At 38.1% G+C, this 16639-nt stretch overlaps 1 protein-coding gene across 1 annotated transcript in view; it reads right to left on the minus strand.

The window, feature by feature from the left end:
• CDYL (chromodomain protein, Y-like) overlaps positions 1-16639 on the minus strand; it is a 56368-nt gene that overhangs the window by 19729 nt on the left and 20000 nt on the right. The gene's annotated exons all lie outside the window — the stretch shown is intronic.

Here is a 16639-nt window from a genome sequence, read left to right on the forward strand (position 1 = left end):
CAGGAAGTTCACAAGGCTGTGCTCAGACTTACATTTACTAAGAGGTGGTTCATGGGTGACAAGGTCTGAACATCTTTTGATACCGTAGATGCATAAAATGCTGAATCTTGCCTTAGGAAACAATCCATTAAGAACATACAGAGAAATAAAAAATACCAGAGGAAGTCACTACATAAAAGACAGAAGAATTACTACTAAGTAAAGCAAAGATCATGTACACAAAAATAATGGGACTAGTATATAACTGGTCACAATTGTGAGCTCAATTTTAGTTTGGAAACCATTTAAAACATGTCACAGAGGAGACAAAATGATAGATGAATTACATGACTGGTTGCTTCCTGAAACCTGCCAGGGACCCACCTGTTCAAGTCAGATTCCGACCACTGAACAAACAGAATAAAGAAAATAGAAACAGGACAGTATCAGCAAATGGAATCGAAATTTAATTTCTATCAAGATGAATGCTGTGCAATTTTAGATAACCATGTTATGTAAAAAGATATTGCATTAAATACTTTTAGACAAATAGCAAGATACCTCAGCCGTAAGGAGAGGGTGTATAAATGGAACTAAACTTATACAATAATTGAATTATTTTCTTCAGAAATGAGATGTAGCTTCAATTAACTCCACATGGTTAACAGGTCAATAGGAACTGAGGGGAAAAATAGAATTTGCTATACTTACAAGAAAATAGGAAGTAAAGAACACTGGGAAGAATACAGGGAGATGCTAAAACAGATAAAGAACGGGTATTAGAAATGCAAAGTAAACCTCTAAAGTTCTTATAGTTACAGATGCTAAACACAAATTATTTTTCCCGTGATAAAAAAATAATGAAAGAAGGGAATTAGACCAAAAATAAGAGTGAAATGTAGTGTAAGTTACAAAGTAAATTAAAGTATTAGTGGGGAAACCAGCATGCCATAAGAAAACAAAAAAGATTTGTAATGATTATGAATATATTCTACATACAACAAATGACAGACTAAAAGGCTTAAACATGGCAAGATTGCTGACTGACAGTAAAAAACAAAAAAACGAGACAAATGTGGTAGTCTGTATGGGAAAGGAATCGTAATAAATGAAATACCTCTGAGACTTGCTTGCTTAAAGACTAGCAAATTTGAAAGGTACCTTGAGTAACAAAATCTGTATTGATGTAGTTTCAGATAGAGTTGGAAAAAACTTTAAAAAGCCTTAAACCTCTGCAGTTTATTTCTGTTTATAAACGAGACTGCTCTCAAAGTCACGTTTTGAAAGTGTCCTTCCAGTTAAAACCTACTGTGGATCCAAAGCAATACTCAGGAGAACCATCCTGGATACTGCAGAGAAATTTAATCTTCTCCACTCATTACCTGCCATACACTTTAGCAGTGTTTTGCAGTTTCATACCATCACAAATCATGCATCATAACCCTCCCTATCATATATATATTTGTATCTAATTTCAGGATTTTAAAATAATATCTCAACACAGGAGCAACCCTATTTTGCTCAGCAGCAAAGCTGTATACATAGAACTATTCTTAGTGGAATAAAGTTGGAAACACATTGATAAGTAAAAATTATAAAGTAAAATTAATTCTACTTATAATAGGATCCTAAACCATGAGAGTTTCTATTGATGCTAAAAAGTAGAACTGAGTAACAACAAAGATTTCAGGATTATTGTATGATAAGAACAGTAACATTCTCTGCCATTGTGAGTTTGATATACAGAATTACAATAAACTTTGCATCTCCATTTGATCTCAGAATATATTGCCATATCACTAGTATGTTTCAGGTAACTATGAGCTCACAGTTTTCTATTCTGTTATTACCTATACATCAACATATTGATGATTTACAAACCTGAACACCTTGTCCATTTTTAGTGGAGATGGCTTTTCCAATATAGCTACACCACAGAAAGCACTACACCATCAGTTTTCCTCCTGCCCCCAGCTCAGTTAAAGTATTACCAAGATCTCATATTAATTTATCTTCAGGGTGCTCTTTTGAATCATAATTAACAAAAATGCTGCAGTGGGATCACCTTTTTTCATTAATTCTTAAATAAAATTATACACATTTAAATTTCTAAAAGAATGAATGTGGTGTTTTGTTTAAAAAAAAAAACGAAACAACCAACAACTTTTTTTTTCCTTTTTTTTTTTTTTTTTTTTTTTTTTTTTTTTTTTTTTTTTGTTTATTTGTTTCAAACCAGATGAGAGGCTATGAGCAAAAAGCCAGCAGATCATACACTGGCTCAGATCAGACCAGCACTGCAGATGTATTAAACAGGTTCGCCCCTGCTACAAGGAGGATGAAGTTGGCTGCACAACTGTCCTTGGGCTCAATTTTTCTTGCCAGCCGACTGGCACTCCATTTAGCAGGCAAATTCAGAAAAATTGGCCAAGGACTTCCATGAGCCTCACAGTGATCCAGGCAAGCAGCACAGACTGAATTACTTACTGGTACTTAAGTACCAATCTAGTTTACACAACATGTAAATTAAAATTTGTTTCCCTTCATTACTGCTTCTACTCCATATAATCTGCCAGACCAAACCCAAGTCATTCATCACAGGTATTTCTTTGTAACTCAGAAACAAAGCAGCTGAGTTCCTTAAATAGCTTCCCCTCCCTCTACTGATACATCTGCTGAACAATTCCTCAAGAGCTTCCAAAGCTAACCCAAATTTCAGTTTAAAACTATTTACCACCATCGCTGCTTTTACCCCATTTGACTTTCCTTTCCCAGTCTTAAGTAAGACAACTGGAATCCTAAACCAGATTTACAAAAAACATTAAATGTAGTTCAACCACAGCAGAATATCTGGTCAAAAGTATTAGTGTTTTTCTACTCTAGGGGCCTTATTTGGACAGAAATATCAGCTTATGACTAAGTAGCAAGAAACGAGTAATAAACTGACATAAACAATGAAGGCATGCCAAAAAACTTACAAAACCTGACAAAATTAATTTGACAGCAGAAATAAGCGAAACATTTTGGCGGCATGCATTGGGTTAGCTTTCAGCTTGATCTGTTCCTGAGTGATGCTGCTGACCAAGCGGAAAGCAAGAATGTGTGGGGAGGGGGTGATGGAAAGAAGACAGAATGACTGAGAGTAACGTGAAAAGCATGTCTAAAGAGAACAGCACCACATTTCTCTCCAGTTTAAATATTATAGTGACTAGCAGAAAACAATTATAAGAGCTATTTCCTCATGCAATTTAATTAAGAGATTAAGTTCCAGTATTGCAAAACAAACTCCAACACTACCGATTTATCTGCCTAGGAAACTGGCAGAATTGAAATCATCAGAGAACAGGTACCACTGTAGTGCCACATACTTCTTCAAGCTCTACAATCTAAAGCATTTTTAAAAACCCCATCCGCTGTGAATCTACCTTCTAATATTTCAATTACACATCTACAATAAACACTGAGATTATGAACTACTTCTGCAAGCATAAGGTGATTTGTACTTTAAAACAGATCTGTGGACTAGTTTATTTATACTGTGGAAAACAGCCTGCGATGTAAACTCTAGAAAATTTCCCAAACAGAAAAATGAGAAAAACTGTTGCATGTATCTGCGAGGGAAATACACCTTCATTGCTGCCATCAACTTGTAGTTTGTCAATGCTTACCTAGAGAGCAAAGAAATGAGAAAAGTTGTCACAGAAAAGAAAATGGCATCAGAAGCACACAGGATGTCCCGCTGAAACATGAGCTAGAGTGGGAGGTTAAAGTCACGCATCCAGTGAGGCTGCCACAGTTTGCAGTGGGATGAAGCACGAACGGGGACATTCAGTGAAGCGTGACTATTCATCACCTCCTCTTCACAAGCAGGGCCTTCTCTGCCTGCTAGGCCCAGGACTGTCTCAGCAGCATGAGTTTTGACTGTAATAAATTCTTGAGTAAACTGTATGGACTAGGAAAGGAGACTAATGTTCAAGCTGAGGCTCCACAAATCAGTCTAACAAATGCTCCTTTAATCCCCTGGGAAATACTGTTAGGGAGTACCCTAATCTCTAAGACTTATATCAGTGCAATACGTACACAAAAGACCAATTTGGGATTGTTTAATTGCTGACTTTGGCAGTGTTTTGAGGGACACAGAAGACAGTGCAACTGTTTCAACCACTAAAGCCGTTGGGAAAGTTGTTTTTTCTACATTAACGGCTACAGTAAATAGTAGACTTCATGTCAAAACACATTCCTTCTACATGCCACAACATCTTGCCCATCATTTAAAAGATGTGCTGCCTCAGGATATGGTTTAACCATCGATTTGGCAGTGTTGGGTTAAGGTTAGGCTCAATGACCTTAAAGGTCCTTTCCTACCTAAACGATGCTATGATTACCAGCCCATGAAACAGCTTTGTTTTCAGAGAGATACTCACACCATGTCACTCTGGGTGGTTCTCTTGCAACTGGTCCTTCCAAAGACAAGTCTTTCACTGTGCATCACTTGTGTATACTAGCCGGCAAACAAAGCCTTTCCCATTCTTCTAGGCTGGCTAAGGTTTAAAACATTAAGGTTCAAAGTTTAAAATTTCCCATTCCATTTCATCTAGCTTATATATGCTCCCTGTAACATACAAAAACCAAACATGATGATGAACATGAAGTAGAAAGAAACCCAGAGCAGAAATGGGCAAATAATAGATTTTGGCTCAGAAGGTGAACTGGAGACACAACAAAAAACTTAAACAGGTGGTTCTTTCATTTTCAGGTTTACTCTTTCTATGTAACACCTTTCAAACTGTTCTAAACCAAAATAAAAACACTGCTTCAAAACAAAGGCAAATGTGTATTTAATAAGTTGGACTAATTTGTAAATAGGATTCTGTTCTTCCTTCTTCTAAGCTTTGCTTTTTAACAACAGAAATTGTAACAAAAAAAAATGTTCCCCCTATCCATTAAGGAGAAACATAATTGTAGCATCTATTTCTAGAGTTAATGCAGTAGTTTTAATTCTTTTGCTGAATAAATATTCATGTTACTTGAAGCAAAGATAAATACGAAACATAGTAAAGCTTGCAAACACTAACACAGCATTTAAATCACTAGATTTTTCTTCAGGAAGGTTAAAATTGAAGGAGAACAAACCCAGCACTATATCCTACAGGTTGATTTAAAATTAATCTTATTTTAGTCCTACATGCGCTTAGCTGAAAGCCAGAAATGATTTAATCTTAAATTCTAAGATTGGAAGGATGTTTCCCTTATGTCGTAAACGGAAATCAATGGCTTGAGTTCAGGCCTGTGCTGTTTCAAGATCACTCTCCGATAGAATCTGTCAGTGATTTCACTTTGATTTAGTAACTTAAAAAAACTACACTTGTCAGTGGTCACAAGGCAATGGGAAACAACTTCTCACAATTATTTTCCTTCCAACAGCATTTGAGAACAACCCCTTTCCCAGTGAGGCTTCTTCTGAAAACCCAAAGCACGTATTCCACACAGGCTCACTAGGGAGCCAGCAGTGCCCTGACCCTGGCAGTGCAGGGTGAACGGTTGGACTCACTGATCTTAAAGGTGTCTCCCAACCAGGTAATTCTGCGATACTACACAACCAGGCAAACAACCAGGATCCATAACCACAAAACGGCAAAGTATGGTCCATTTACAGTAACATACATCCACTACCTTATCATACGTCTGAGACATGTCTTTTTAATGTTTTGATGCAACTAAATAATTCAACAAGAAGTAAATTCAACCCAGACTCTGAAAGCCAAATGAGATTCTCCCATTTTGTAGCCCTTACAGGCTAAAGTGGCTCAACAGAAAACCAAGCATCTCCCGAGACACGTGAATTATTTTCAGGGAAGATTTCCCTCATTAAAACTTTTCCCCTGCATCCCCGACTATCTATAACGTCAGTATTTCTGATGTCCCAAGGGCACCTATGAAAGCAGATGGCATTCTGACTTTATCACACCACTTAAAACCTTCTGCTCCACCAGATGACCCTCAGAGAGAACTTACCTCCATTTTGCAGTTCCTTGCTTACATTTCTGCACAGTGACACAACAGCCTTTTTACTAGCTGGCACACTCTTAACCACAGAACTGCAGGTGTTTCCCAGCGACCCTGACAGATCTCCCTGTACGTGAAAATCATTTGAATCAACAACAGCATCTGCAGAGCAGTCTGGGGGGAGGAGGATGGATTACATGGCAAAGGTCTCTTCCAGCCCTATTTCCAAGCACTCTGTGATGCATGTGATCACACCACGTAGCATTTCTGCCTCTTTGACCTGACCTAAAGGCAGTTGTTTTTCAACAAGCTGCCATACAAAGACAAGGTATCTGGACCAATGGCATCAGGTGCAATTAGCAAACTGTGGACAATGATAATCAGATTCTTAGCTAGCTGCTGCTTTCGCTGTGGATGGGGAGCTCTCTGCTTGTGTCCTTGAATGAACCCTGGGGGGAAAAAAATCCTCTTCTGTGGAGATGCCTGAATATTTGTCTGGGAAGCCACAACCACAGCTTTAATGTGTACGCATATAATCCATTTAATTTGGATTGCAGACTCCATTCTGAACTGATCATTTCTGCACAGACCTCACTGCTGTGAAAACTACTCCTGTTTTATGCATTATTTGTAAAATACTTCCAAATCAGGAGACTGGGTTCTATGACTGAAGAAATGAGAGCCTTCTAATGGTTTCAAAATAATGATGAGAAAAATAGCCTGTGGTAAGAGGAAACTTCCAAACGATCAGATTAAAAATGGTAATTCCCTTTTCTCCGAGGGTAAGGAACACAAACAGTCATTCATCAGGGGAAACTGCTATTCTCCTTTGTTTCAGTACAACCAAAATACTAACTAAATTCAATATGGGTGTTATTTTTGGTTAAACTTTGTGCAATACCTTTTGGATTGCCCAAGGGAGTTCATGACCAACTTTTAAGAGTCATTCTCTGAGATGACCTTCTGCAATGCTTGGTGTTAAGCTAGAATTTGGTAGCATTGCAGCAAGGGAAGTAAAACCAGTCTGATTCCCCTGATATTACCGACATTTAAGTGTGGACCATAGTAAAACCATCTTTCCCCTGATGTGGGGGAGCCACGAATACCTGATAAAGCAATAGCAAGAGACATAAAGAGTTCAAGATGGTATTTTTTCCCCTTCTTGGACTAACACTGTTTTTTGCAACTGCCTGTTATGTTCAGTGTTGTCCACTGTTACTATATTACTTCTGAATGTGGAAAGTTACTTGATCATCGGAGGCATATTGGGGGGATGAGTCTTGGCCAAAGCAGTTCCCTCTTAAGGGGCTTCAGGTTCTCCTTTTTTCCCCCTAAATCAAGCCATTCTTTGAGAGGGAGATATCACCATGAACCAAAAGAGCTGAATAAGAGTTGTAGGACGTCTTCTACTGTGGCAATGCTTTTTGGCTCTCTGCCAGTTTGGTTCTGCCGACCCAGGCTGGCAGGTGGGTGGTGGTGTCCCTGCCAGGCAGACACGGAAAGGATGCAGGAAGGGCATGGAGTCATTCTTCTATAGTGAAGCACAGGCTTACGTTACAGGAAGATAGAAAAGGCTGATGAAATTCATCAAGAAGGAACGGGGCAGAGGGAAAAGGAGTGGAAGCAGAAAGCATCTTTAGCTGTGTGCCAGCAAAGGCAGCTACAGCTTGTGGTAAGTTGGTGAGCAGCCCCTTCCCCAGCTGGCCTGCTCAGAGAGAGCTTCAGCGGTCCCTGCTCCAGCCGGCACAACCCTCCCAGCACAAAAGAACCCGGTTACAAAACTCACTTCCCTAAAAAAAGTCATCTAGCGGGTGCAGTATTTCTATGCTGAGGAGATCCCTTCACTTAAAAGGAGACTGCTTCCTCTGCTGTTAGCCTTACGTTAGTAGGAAACATTTGTACGTGCTGTTAACATGCATCTCCAAGCCAGACTACGCTCAATGTAGGCGATGTTCAGGCAATGTAATGGATAAAAAACACAAGAGGGTTCTGCTGAGTGAGCACACAGTCAAACATTTTCAGAAAGACTTAAAATGCGGCCAGGTCAGACCAGATGTTAACATGATGGCAAAAGCACATCTCTGACACAAAGGCTGTGTTGAACTGCAAATCATTGCACAAAGGCTTGTTTGAGGAGCAGACGATCACTCAACTGCCTTTGGCAGTTAGGATATTCAGAAAGCATACTGCTTTATGATGTTCTCAGGATATGGCAACCATACACATTCCCATGTAATTCTCTTTGATGCAAGCCCAATATTCACCACAGAACATTCTGCTATTGAGTTTTTCCTTTACTTTTCCTTTACTCTTCTTGTAATGTGTTTAAGTCCGGATGACAGGTGAATAGCCTGAGGTTTTTGTTCCTCCTTTTCCCAAAAGACTAAAATCTCAAGTCAGCAAAATGCCCCAAAGCTCAAGTACTGCAAGTAAGATAGCTAAAACCAAATCCAACCCCCACAAACATGACATGTAACAATGACTGCCTGTTACATTTTCAGTGGAAATCTACCCTAATGGAAATATTCCTGTCCACTGAAAAGTAGCCTGTGTGAACATACACAGACAAAAATTCTGTGTAGACTTTTTTTTTGTTTTAAAATTTCTTCCTGGAAAGGATGTTTCTTTATCTATCGTAGCGAAAGAGGTTAAATGCGCTGAAAATTGTTCCTTCTCATCTGCTTATCTAAAGCTGCATTTATGATTCACGAGAATATATTACTGTTTAATTCAGTTTTTCTCATTTTTATTTGCCTGTGTAATTGAAACTTTAGCTATGTGAATTTTAGTATTAAACTTCATTAAAGTCATTTAACATTGGCTTATCTAATTTACATCTATAACTTATATTTTAAAAATCACTATCTCTTGGCAAAAAGTAATTTCTTGGTTAATTTAACAATGTGACCACATTAAGACATATTTTCTTTCACATAATATGAGAAAGTACAGAAATAACCTCTAAACTTTAAAATATTTGCCTTTTAGCTGTTACCAATTTGAAATGTCTAACAATAGCTGTAAGAGGGGAAAAAACAAATATAGTCCCTAAACTAACCACAAATACTGACATCCTCAAGAAATCTAAATATTTCAAAGATGGAACCAAGGCCAAACAAGCAAAGTATATACTTCTGTAGAACTTCATGCTAAAATTAACTGGCAAAAACAAGGGGGCACGGAACAGCAATCATCAGGTGAATCCCAAGTATCTTCTGCTTGGGAAACGGGTAGGTTTGGGGAACAAGCTGTCGAAGTAGGAGGCATTTTACCGAACTTCTCCTCACTGAAGCCTGTGGTGCTCTTATTAAACGTTTCTCGTCATCCTACACATCTTTACTGTTTGAATTCTTTGAAACAAGATAGACATTCAAGAGTAACATGTTTTATGCAGGTTTTATACTGTTCCCCTGTACTTTTTCACCTTACAACAACCAAAAATCTATGTTACACAGTGAGGGCAAAAACCAGAAACCCAATCAACCAGCTATGAAACCTATTAGCATCAAACCCCAAAACCATACTATGGAGATTGTACTGAAAAGCTAAAACAAGAGGACAGAAAGAGTGAAGCTAACGTAGAGAGGGGGAAAAAAAAGTATAAATCTGAATTTAGTGTTGAGGTATCAGGTAGAGGCTTTTGTGTTTGACTATCAATAGCATAGGGCAGTATCAAAGTATCTGCCTCTACTGTAAGAGAATAAGATGACTTTAAAGAAAATAAACATTCCAAAATGCCCCTAAACCACATCTGCATGTCTTCACAAGTGAAATGCTACTTTTTATTAAAAACACAAAATAGAGCTTTGAAGATATATTAACTCCTTTATGGAAAGATCAGAGTATGGTAAACTATCAAAACAATTATAAAGCAATTAATGACCAGAATTATGCAGCTTTACTTTAATGATGAGAAAATCAAACACCTGCCGGTGAACTTAATACTGCAAATGAGCAAAAAAACTGTAAGAAAGAACAAATCCTTATGTCCCAGTAAGATGACCTATGAGAGACTGAAAAAGCACTATGTCCTTGGCATTTACTTATTTTAAGCCAAAAATCTACATCTCAGGAATGCTACAGTTAATTACCCATTATTGCAGGTTACTAGAAGTTTATAAAATTACTACTACATTCTGTAATGCAAACAGGACAGCTCTATCTCCCAGCTGGAAGCATCTATTTTATATACATTGCATACTGAAACTAGGTCCAGAAAAGTAATGTCGTTATGTCATGGGAAAGCATCGATGAGATGCTCTCCAAAAATAGTGGTCAGAATCCCCTTTTAAAACACTCTACATTTTCAATCGTTCAATCATTTGCTACCGGGCCTTTCTCCCAACAAACTGAATTTCACAAAAATCGCATGAGGAAACTGTGAGAAGACTAAGAGAAGACTAAGGCAAGCAAGAACCCTTAATCTTCACGAATTAAATTACTCTTGACTAAACATAACTGTCTTCATAATACTTAAGGATTTAGATCAACCTGATACTTTTGCAGCATTTTCTACCAGACTAAAGAGCTGTCTTAATGACTTCATATTGAACTTAGGTCTCTGGCATGAACAGACGGGAATAGTTGAGAAGCCAAGGTTTTCCATGCAGTTCAGGGGATCTTATTATCTCGACCTTTAATACCATGCAAAAAAAAAAAAAAAAATCAAATTTTGTAGTCTTAAAATTAAGGTATGGATATGGAGATTATTACCTCTTAGATCTAATCATGTTATTAATCCAAAGCAGCAGACTCAGACAATGAAATTTGAATTCTCTCTAAATTGGGGGGGTTGGGGGAGGGGGTCGTGGTGGTGGCGAAGAAGAAAACACTTGTCTGATCAGTACAAAAAAAAAAAAAAAAAATCAAATTTTGTAGTCTTAAAATTAAGGTATGGATATGGAGATTATTACCTCTTAGATCTAATCATGTTATTAATCCAAAGCAGCAGACTCAGACAATGAAATTTGAATTCTCTCTAAATTGGGGGGGTTGGGGGAGGGGGTCGTGGTGGTGGCGAAGAAGAAAACACTTGTCTGATCAGTACACTTTGTGGGCAACAGCCTGTTACACTGACAATAAAAAACAAAGAATGTGGCTTAAAAACATTTTAATCTAACTCAGACATACACACACACACCCCCTTATTATTTATTACTTATAGACCAACTAGTTTGGCTATGTATTACAAGAGTAGCAATGCTGATCTGTGAATATACAAGGCAGGAGTCTCTGAAGGACAAGCGTGTTTACAGAATAGGGCATAAATGTTATGAGTTTTATGGGACAGGTAATATTAAACACACTTAATGTTAAATACACTTAAGATCATTTTCCGCATCATCCATACCACACTTCTAGTGCTACATATACAGATCACCACAAATTACACTATCAAATAAATATACAAATACTTCTCCTTAGAAAATCCACATCTGAGAATTATATTACACTACTTCCCTCACAGGTGCACTAGAAGGGAGCTATCCCGCTACAGCCTTCACATTGCAGTAGTTATGATTTGCCAGTGACAAAAGCAAAAGCAAAGCTGTAATTGCATGCAACCATGAAAGAACCTAAATTAAGTATTTCTGGTTAGCCAGAAACAAGTTTCTTGTTTGCACACTGAGCCAGGATTCCTATCATGTCACCATCCGGTACCTAAAGTATCACTCTACGCTCCAGACTTTCCAGACTACAGCAACTACTATCCCTTAGAAAGGTACATTGTTCTTGAAGGTTTATTGCCCCTTTTCTTCTGGCAAAATGGTACCACCTACTGTAAAGATCCTTGTAAACAGGCTGTGATAACCCATAAATTACAGACTGTATTTAATTTTGGTGATGTGCATTTTTCTTTGTCACACACTTGTACAAAGACTTGAAATCAGGTGGTCTTCACTGGTATCTTGATGAAAAGAAAATAAAAAGCACAAGACAAAACCTACAAATTACTTTTCTTAAACACAGATCATTTGTCATCAAAATTAAGTGCAAAATACTCTAAACTTTCTGAGTGGTGACCCTGTGAAGTTGGTTCTTAAAAAGCTTAAGGTTGTTTTTACCCTGCAAACAAGAAAAACCCAACACAGACTAGATTTGTCAACTTTCTAGAATATGTTTAAAACCAGCAACAGTCAAAGGTTTTCAACAAAGTCTCAAAGCAATGCCACATTGCTTACGACAAAAATCATTGTAACAGTCTTAAAGCAAAAAGCATGTAGGACAAAAAGATGAGTGGTTTTTTAGGATACACATGTGGTTTCTTTAAGCCAACAACAGGAAGCCAGAGCCCAGACAGGAAAAGTTCTCAGCAGAAATTAACTTAATTGAAGCCTCGCCAATTTATAATGAATGATTGCACCCCTCATGCATTTTTTTTCCTAGATCCTAACCATATTTTCTTTGAGCACAAAAAATTTCTGTAATTTCATACAGTTAGCAAGCTATGGAACTAGATGCTGTCTTTTGTTGTATTATTTCAAGCTAGGAGTGATAACGTAAAATAAATGCTGAAATTTGTACTTGTACAAATTTGTACTCTAGTGTTATATAAATTTATGAGATATTTTTCCCCCTACCCTCTGAATCACAAACCTTAATTTAAATGAGATGAAGCCCACTAAGAATTCATGTACTTAGAGTCTAAGTGATTTATAAATCATTTACCTCCACAGAGAAAAAGAGTTACTACGGCATTGTTTTTTAAAAAAAAAAAACTATGAGGATCACTACCTGAAACAAATCAAAACATAAGAAACTCCCTGTTTTCTCTTACAAATTCACAGCCCAGAGAGCAGGAAATATGTGGGAAAATAAAGCATTGTGACTGTGGTATGAGCAGGAACAAGTATAAACCCAAATTACTGGAACTAAAAATGAAACAAAGTGTCAGCAGTGTCAACTACTGAAACTGCAAGTCACTGTGCAATAAAAGAGCCAGTGCACTATGAACACTGGGAAGGATTCCCACGAAAAGAAAAGATGCACTGCAAATCACTCCACCTCCAAAATCAATACCTAAAATAACTAGAATTACAGAGTTCCTTGGTGAAAACATGTACTTAACACTACCAAAAGGAAATCAGACCAATAAAGTCCAATGCTCACAAACAAATTTTTAAAAATTAAATAAATGCGTGGAGAATTTTTTGTTAAAGAAAGATAGAAGTAGATCACTGTGATTTGCAAATACATGCAAATGGCATCACATGACCAGACTGACCAAGCAACATGTTTTGAAGAGAACATGTACACACACATAGACCCACACACGCATGTACCTGGGTGGCTAATCTGAGGGATTTTTAAAATCTGATAGGCAAAACATTTCGAACTTGTGAACGATTGAAGAAACAGCACAAGCTTTGATTTACAAAACCTGATGAAAATGCAAGACAGTCACAGACTAAAGCAGCCCAAGGTCACTCTTGACAGCAGCATGGTCAAACCTTACCTGGGGCAGTTCAGAGGCTGCAGTCACACACAGCCCGTATAGAGGACATGCAAAAATCTTCTCTGGGAGAGGGGCCCACAACTTAGCACACAGACACTACCCCTCGTTACAGAAGAGGAAGGTAGGACTGAGTGCAGCCTAGTCCTGCACCGAGGCAGTGGGCCCTTCTGGTGCCAGTCAGAGAAAACAAATCCCCAATCTAGAAATCTCACTGCACCATTTTAGCTTCACAAGGATAAAATGAGGAAACCTGCAAAACCTAGAAAGTCTCCCAGGTGCCCCTAAGTTTGAGAAACAGCAAAACGACGTTAGGAAATCTCGGAAGGTAATGATAGCTGCTGGACTAGACAAGCAGAAAAAGGTTGCGACAGATCATGAGGGTTACTGGGGCAGTGGTTATACAAATAGATAGGGGGGACTGAAGCAAAAAACTACACACTTTAGTATTACACTTACTCCAATAAATATACTTGGACCACTGGTGTAATTTTTTCAACAAAGTTTTGGGTTCTGCTCTTGGCCTTCCAATTTTGAACATCTATTCAACCCCCAAAACCACAAAACCACCACCAGAACCATCCCCCAACACCTCTACCCAACCTCTACAGGCTACTTGAAATCAAGTAAATGATAAAGGGGCAAAAAAGAAAAAGATGGAGTAGATGCTTTTGGCACTGGTGATATAACAAGATAAGGAATTACTGTCTAAGGGTAACAACGATTGAGAGGTGAGAGAAGCAAGGTATATGAATAGTTCAAAGATACACATGCAGAAACCTTATTATTCATACCTTATCAAATGAAAAATACTTGTCAGGTACAAAGGTCTGCCTTGGGCCCAACTCTAGTCATCATTTTTTATTCAAGACTTGGATAACGGAAGAGAAATTATACTTATGAAATTAACAGATTACATCAAACTGAAAGGACTGCAAGCTCTCAGAAGAGAAGGATCATTTTTCTAAACTGTATTGCTTATATTTGGAAGGCAGCTTGAAAAATGAATTTTTACTTGTATGGGAGAAAAACAAAGCATGCACTGAAAATGTGAAATAACAGACTAGAAGCAGACATAGAAAAGTTTATTGGGTTATAATCAATCACAAAGTATACAAAAGTTAACAAAGTGATGTAAGAAAGAAGGGCAAAAACCAATTCTGGGGCACATTGGTAAGAAAACATGCGGCAAGGAGATGTTACACTATACTAAGCACTTGCGGAGTATCTGCGGGAACAATCCACTATTGGGTACCATACCTAATGACATATACTTTGGACTATCCACAGCTGATCACAACGGCAAGAGATTCAAAACCAAGACACATGAAGAAAGGTGAAAGGAATAGGTTCTTTTTAGTCCATAAGAAGTTAAGTACAGATATGTGACAGCTGTTCTACAGCACATGCAAGCCAAAAAATGAATTGTTTATTAGAAGAATCACTACTGAATTCAGTTGACTCAACCTGTATTGATTAAAATATATTGGGTATAGAAAAGGAAGATAACTTTTCTAATCAAAGCAGCATGAAAGGTGAGTGAGTTAGAGAGGGTTTAATCCCCATTACAGACGTATTTTAAGAACAGGTTATACAACCCCTGTCAAGGAAAACAAATACTTGCTCAATTCTTCCTCAGTACAAGGATGGACTAAGCTGATCAACATCTCCTTTAGTCCAGGTGCAGCCCTAACAACATCATTAAGGTTTTAAAAAAATCTGCTTTCCACATGCATAGTCCTGTTTTCAATGCTATAATAATTTGAACAATGATCAATATTTATTGCTTCAGTGACATGCTGTTCTACACAGCTCTTAAGCTTAAGATGTTAGGTATCTCTAAATGGAGTAGAAGTGTTTGAGTAACAGTAATACAAACACATATCATCTCGCTAATATGAAGCTCTTGGTAGAAATCCATACCACTAAAGACAGAGCCAGGGGGTGGGTACCTTAAGTCTCCAAGAGATTCAAAACAAGACCAGAATACACATCACAGAATTTCCATCTGGTAACACAATCTACTTGAGAAGCCCTACTGATTTGTCAAATTTTCCAAATTTGTAACAAAGACTGTGAGGCTACAGGTTCAAATAATGAAATTATTCAAACAGTAACTAATACTGAATAACAACAAGGTTGAATATCATTTACAAGCTTAATTTGACTATTTGGTGAGGTAAATGGGAGATTCCCAGAACTACAAAATTCTCTCTTCTCCCCCCAAAATCACACTTCCAATGCTGAAAGAAAAAAAGCAAAAACTGCTCAGATTTTAGCTCCCACTGTCTACACAGGATGGCCTGACACATTAGAAAGAATCACCTAATGAGAACTGTCAATCTTACTCCTGTCATATTTAACTACCTAATCTGTGACCAAACAGAAACAGAACCAGATTATTCTTGGACTTGTGCATTAAAGGATGAGGAGCAATGGAAACAAGTTGTAACAAGGGAAATTCAGATTAGATATTAGGTTAAAATATAGAAGTAGTAAGAAAAATGAGTAGTCAAGCACTGAAACAAGCATCCCCAAAAGGTGTGGAATCTCCATCCTTTGTGATAATCTAGAGAAGGCCTGAGCAACCTTCAAAAAGGCATCTGAATGTCTGATGAAAAGGAGAAGAAAAAAACCAGGACCTTAAGCACAAGACATGCTTTTTCTGAATAACCAAATATAAACCAGTGTATTCTGCTCATTGAACTACCTGCTAGGTCTTGGTAATTATTTTTATTAGAGAGCAGAGCCATGAGCAGGGACATCTTTCTCCTAGATCAGGTTGCCCAGAGCCACATCCTAGCTGCCCTTGAACACTGCCAGAGGCATCCACAACCTCCCTGACAACCTGTTCCAGTGTCTCATCACCCTCGCAGTAAAGAATTTCTTCCTTATATCTAATCCAAATCTACCCTCTTTCAGTTTAAAACCGTTACTCCTCATCCTATCACCTCTCTTCCTGACAGAGTCCCTCCCATCTTTTCTGCAGGCCCCCTTTAAGTACTGGAAGGTTGCTGTAAGGTCTCTCCAGAGCCTTCTCTTCTCCAAGCTGAACAACCCCAACTCTCTCAGCCTGTCTTTATAGGGGAGGTGCTCCAGCCCCCTGATCACTTTGTGGCCCTCCTCTGGACCCACTCAAGGAGGTCCACGTCTTTCTTATGCTGGGAGCCCCAGAACTGTACACAGTACTCCAGGTGGGGTCTT

The sequence above is a fragment of the Buceros rhinoceros genome, unplaced genomic scaffold (assembly GCF_000710305.1).
Source record: "Buceros rhinoceros silvestris isolate BGI_N320 unplaced genomic scaffold, ASM71030v1 scaffold4276, whole genome shotgun sequence".
NCBI lineage: Eukaryota > Metazoa > Chordata > Aves > Bucerotiformes > Bucerotidae > Buceros > Buceros rhinoceros.